The sequence below is a fragment of a genome, unplaced genomic scaffold (assembly GCF_019419815.1).
Source record: "Pyrus x bretschneideri cultivar Hongxiangsu unplaced genomic scaffold, Pyrus_bretschneideri_v1 Contig1, whole genome shotgun sequence".
In the NCBI taxonomy this organism is placed as follows: domain Eukaryota; kingdom Viridiplantae; phylum Streptophyta; class Magnoliopsida; order Rosales; family Rosaceae; genus Pyrus; species Pyrus x bretschneideri.
Genome location: NW_025999390.1, coordinates 7,541,982 through 7,547,981, shown reverse-complemented (window position 1 = coordinate 7,547,981; position 6,000 = coordinate 7,541,982).

The following is a 6,000-nucleotide window of genomic DNA, read 5'->3' as shown; positions in this document are numbered from 1 at the left end:
CGCTGCATCGGTTGTCGTCATGTATTCCGCTTCTGTAGTGGGCAATGCAACAATTGTCTGTAGGATAGACTTCCATGAAATCAATCCTCCACCGAATGTGAAAGCATAGTCAGTCATGGATCTTCTTTATCTAGATCTCTTACATGGTCAGAATCAACATATCCGGCTACCTTGCTTGAAGCTGTATTTTGGTCATACAATAACCCACAATCAATTGTGCCAGCAAGATATCTAAAAATCCACTTTACCGCATTCCAATGGTCCTTTCCTGGATTTGCCATAAAAACAAATTGGGGATTGTGGATTTGCCAAGCATACAATTCAAACCACCCATTCCACAACAAGTTCAATACAAAAGTCAAATCATATAAAATAAACAAGCATATCACCACATAATGCCATCATTACGTAAATCGAAGAGACATGTTATCACGATAAGCCAATCAAGCTCCATAAAATCTCAGTCGCCCTCTAAGATTAGCAACACACTAGAAGAACTCATGATAGTTGACTAAAAAGTCAACCATCAAAAAATAATATAAAATCTCAATATCTTTTTTCACGGAATTGAACCCAAAAGTTCTCAAATTTGAGCTAAGATGGTAGATAGGGGGTTATGAAATAGGTTATAGGTGATGGAAGGGTGAATTTCGACTAAAAAATGGTAGAAATTGGCCGGAATCAAACCGGGTCACTGCTGGGTACATGGGTCGGCAGGTGAGCCCGTTTCACCTTTTTTTTTTTTTTTCCTATCTCATTTCCCCTCATTTCCCTCTTTCTGATTGGTCATCATCCCTATCATTTCCCTCATTTCTCTTCTTTTCTTTCCATCACAACCATTCATCTCTCCCATTTATTTTCTTTTCCCTTCATCCGAGCCACGCACGTGGCACATTCCTTTGCTCCAGAAAATCTGGAACCTTCTAAATGAGGGTCAAATTACAAAAATATCCCTAACTTTAAACGTTAATAACTCTCTCATTATAACTCCATTTCACGAACGGTTTGCGTTTACACGTTCGTGATATCGGGCTTTATTCGAAAATATAATTTGTGACGATGAAAGGTTTACGGATTTTAAATAATTAATTTTCAAACTTCACTCTTCGTAGATTGTAACAATGAAATCTAGGAACGGGATTTCACAAACACAACAATCAAACTCATATTGGGTGTATCCACAAGATACCATGAATGTATCGAACCGCTTGTACCACTCACTGTCTGGGCGATTGCTTCAAGCCGTACAAGGACTTCGTTAATCTGCAAACTAGTACTTCTTTTCCTAGTTCTTTGAATCCTTCTAGCTGCTGCATGTAAATCTGTTCGTCTAGTTCTCCATGTAGGAAAGTTGTTTTCACATCTAGTTGTTCTAACTCCAGATTGTACATTGCTACAATCGATAAAATCACTCGTATCGAGGTATGTTTGATACTGGAGAGAGAATTTCGTTGTAGTCTATACCTTCTTTTTGCGAGTATCCTTTGACAACAAGTCAGGCTTTAAACTTCTCTCCATCATTTGCTGTGACTGCTTCCTTCTCTCGGTAAACCCATTTGGACCTAATAGCCTTCTTTCCCTTGGGCAATTCCACCAATTCCTAAGTTTGATTCTTTCTGAGCGATTCCATCTCTTCTGCCATTGAGCTTCATACACCGAGCTCGTTCTAGCAATGTTCTATTCATTCTTTCAGCAACTCCATTCTGTTGAGGAGTCTTCTTAACTGTAAAGTGTCGAGCAACACCTTCATTCTTGCAGTATTCTAGAAAAGTGTTTTCCTTGTATTCGGTCCCATTGTCACTTTTGATGCACTTCAACTTTCTGCCAGTCTGGTTTTCGACTTCAGCTTTCCATTGTCTGAAAACATTAAACACCTCGGATTTGTGCTTCATGAAGTACACCCAGACCTTTCTGGAATAATCATCGATGAAACTGACGAAATATTTGGAACTTCCATGTGATGCAATCAGAGAGGGTCCCCACATATCAATATGAACATAATCAATAACTACTTTACTGGTGTGGGACGAGGTGCTGAAACTGACCATTTTCTGCTTTCCCATGACACAAAACTTGCAGAATTCCAGTTTGTATCCTTTTACGCCTTTTAGTAGATTCTTCTTGTGCAACTCGTTCAGCCCGCGCTCACTGAGATGGCCTAGACGCATATGCCATAAATCAGTGTTGTCATTTTTGGGTTCTATATCAGTGGCAGCAGCAGCAGCTTCACCTAAAACGATACCTTCGAGCAGCTTGTACAGGTTTCTAACTTTCTCTCCATTCATCACAACGAGAGCTCATTTGCAGACTTTCAGCAATCCGCCTTTGGTCGACAAACCAAAATCTAACGTTGCTAAAGAGATCAAATTCTTCTTTAACTCGGGAATATGTCGGACATTGCCCAGTGTTCTGACAATTCCGTCATGCATTTTGATCTTCACTGTACCAATTCCGATAATTTTGCAGCTAGCATCTTGACCTGTCATGAGCCATCATGTATTTTAATTTTTTTACACGATGCATGACCTATCATGAGCCACTACGCAATTGGAAAGACCATGGTTCTTTGATTTTTTTACAACAACAAAAAGAAATAAGACAACCCAATAAAACTAACAATTTTCGACAATTAAAAACTTTTTTAATTGAAATCATGTTTCTACGGGCAAAACTTTTTTATCTTATGTCTCTACACAAGTCTAATAAAAATAAAATTAATTGATTTAACAAACGGATCAGGATCCTCTCTTAAGAAAATAGTGAAGATCTTCTTGATTAGGCCCATCAAGCCGTTTAAATTTTATCAAACAACTACAATTATTATAACTTTTAGAGAGACCTCCTGTTTGTAACCGTTTGGATAAAATTTGAACAGTCCAATAAACCTGATCAGGAGGATCTCACCATTTATTTAAGAGACCAAGCTGACGTGACGTGGCCTTGGAATTGTGACATAACCCTTTGATTCATCACCGACTGCTCAAGTGGATATGAATTCTACATGGGGAAGTACATCAATAATCTTATATCTAAATATAAGTAGTTCACTCCTGTATATATGCGGAGTCTTTTGGTAATAATATAATAATATCCAATTGTTAAGATTCGTCAAGCACGATACAATTCATATAGTAGACGGAAGTGATTAATTGAAAATAATATCGGTGCATTGTTGTAACTGATACTGTTAATGAGATTAAGTGTTTAAACGACTCAAGGATAGAAGAAGAAAAATAATTCCCTCACTTATAGCGCAATACAAATTGAGATAGGATCCTCATCGGATTTTTTTTATAAAGATCTCGAGATCTTTTAATCATGTCATTTCATCGTACATCGTGCAGTAAAAAATATTTAAAATTAAATATAAACAGTACCTAACAAAAATTGATCGTACAATATATAATGAATAAACATGATTAAAAGATCTTTGAAATCTCCACAAAGATCAGGCGATAATCTTATCTCATACTAATTGCCGCGAGATGGGTTTACTGGCCTTTTGGGGATGAGAGCGATAAGCGCAACTCCAGTCAACAGGATTTGGCCTAGACAATGTTTGTGGTGGGATGGACGAGCAACCTCAATTTGGCTTGCAAAGACAACCACGTAATTGCAAGGGTACTTTAGGCATTTCATATCCTCCACTTCTATTATTGACAATATTTAAAATTTCTTTGATAAAATGGATGTTTCCGTGGAAACATCAGAAAAATCAAAGAAAGATATGGAAATGAAGTGAAGTCTAAACTTCAAAAAATAATGGAGAAACTTTTAAATTTCGGATAAAATTGATAGATTTCATTGATATTTTCGACATATCATTTAAATATCGACAAACTATCATATGACATTTCCTAAAATTTCATTTTAAATGTCCACAATTTTAGAAAATTTCCATTAAAAGCAACCGAAATCAATACATTTATCGATATTTTCATAAATTTATATATTGATATTTCTATAATTAACGTAGTACAGCTGGTGTTAGATTAATTTAATCAAACCACAAACAGTCAACAAGTTCTCAAATTGTGTACAAATTGAAGGAATGTGATATTCATTACAAGTAACCAATCCGTAAGGTTTTGGAGTGGTTGGAAAACTATATGTGTTGGAAGATCTTTGGTTTTGGGTTTCTAACCATCAATAAAAAAGTGACATCACCAAAGGTTATGTCGCCTGGCAATAATATCTCTTCACGTGGAGATAGATGAACTTTCATTTAATTGACATATATACCTGAGGGCCGTGAGGCCAATAATTGTAGAACGGAGGCATACTATTCAAACATAAAAAACCAAAATCTTCAAGAAATAAAAAATGCATCCCTCTTTAATTCCGTTTCTTCTCCTTTGAATCGTCCAAAGATTAGAATTAACAAACATGAGTATTCAAGGAAAGAAAAAGCATATGTAGAAATCACTTCGTAGTATGTATGAAAAGTATTGAACTTCTATTCAAAATAAAGTGAAATTCGCATCTGCTCCTATGGTAGATGAAAAGTAAATCAATTTTTTTTTAAAAAGTAGTGCTACACTTACCATTTATTTCTACTATTATTTATATTATCTCTTTAACAGATGTAGGGTCCACTAACACATGTGCATGTCCACCCGTTTAAGACGAAGGTAAGGGCGATTATTATTCACAAACATATATTTTTTTATATTTTTTACCTTATCATTCACGTGTCATTATTGCTTTATATTTTCAATGAGATTTACAACTATTCTCGTCGCGGTACGTGTCATTATCGATAAATAATATACGCTCAAATTTTTGTTAAGATTCTCTACCATTCATGTAGGCTACGTGTCCTTCTCCAATTTTTTGATTTTCTCATATTTCTCAATTGTGAGTTTGCTTGATCAATTGTGCATAAATTTTCTCTCACATGTTGCACCCTCATCTCATGTCATATGACCAGAGTAACAAGCACCCAAGCTTGAAGCAAAGCAATGTTTTTCCCAATCAACCAATTTGATTTCTAACTCATTTTTTTGTCCTAACAAAAGGATATGGGAAGCAGAAAACCAATATAGGAGATTGTATTAAAACTAAATATTGGATTGTATTGTGTGGAATGAAAAAGATGGTTGGGTATTTTTTGGATTTTTATTTGATTATTTTTTGGATTTTTAAGACTTTTTACTTCTAGATTAATCCTGCCTGAAAATCCAACGATTGTCAGCCTAGGAAAGCGAGCGGGTGGCTCAGGTGGGTGCCTGTGGGGTCGAGTTCGGCCTTCTGCTGCGTGACGTCATACTGCCACCAGGCACAAGGCTCGGCAGTTTTTGTCTGGCAATCCAACGGGTTGCTGCTCTTGGCCCAACAGCCCTCCACTTTTCGGTTCGGTGGAGTTGAATTTGTTGCGTTGATGGCAATTCAACCCAAATGCCAAAGCACAAAAAGGCCTTGTTGACCTGCTCTAAAGAAGATATATACATGTGGTTACATGGCCAAATTTCTCATGCTTAGGGTTGGCTGGGTAACATCGGACCCATAAGAGCTGGTGAAGAAGCTATAGAGCCATGATCTTCAAAGTTGACCCTTTCCTCTCTGCCAGATTCTAAGTGCTTAACTAACCATAGATTTTAGTTCAATAATGAGCGATTAATTCTCTGAGAGCAGATGCCACCTTTTATAGACAAATAATCCCTACGATTCTCCTATTAGAATCAAATTACGAAACCAACATTGTCTCCCAATTTTAATATGAGTGAGTAACTTAGAATCAATTCCCAGTTTCAATCCTATAAATCTAGGATGTCCAAACATTTTTCAATAAGACTTTTATAAACCAAATTGGACTCAAACATCCGGCCAAAATACACCGTCACTTATGCACATATTCTAACAACCTATGCATGCCTAGGCGATTGTTTCTAGCATTTGTGTCCTTTTTTATACAAGCCACATTGCAAGAGGGAGATACTGAACCTAGAACATCAAGTACATCAATACTGCCCTTAACTACTTCAGTTAAAAGCCCTCTAC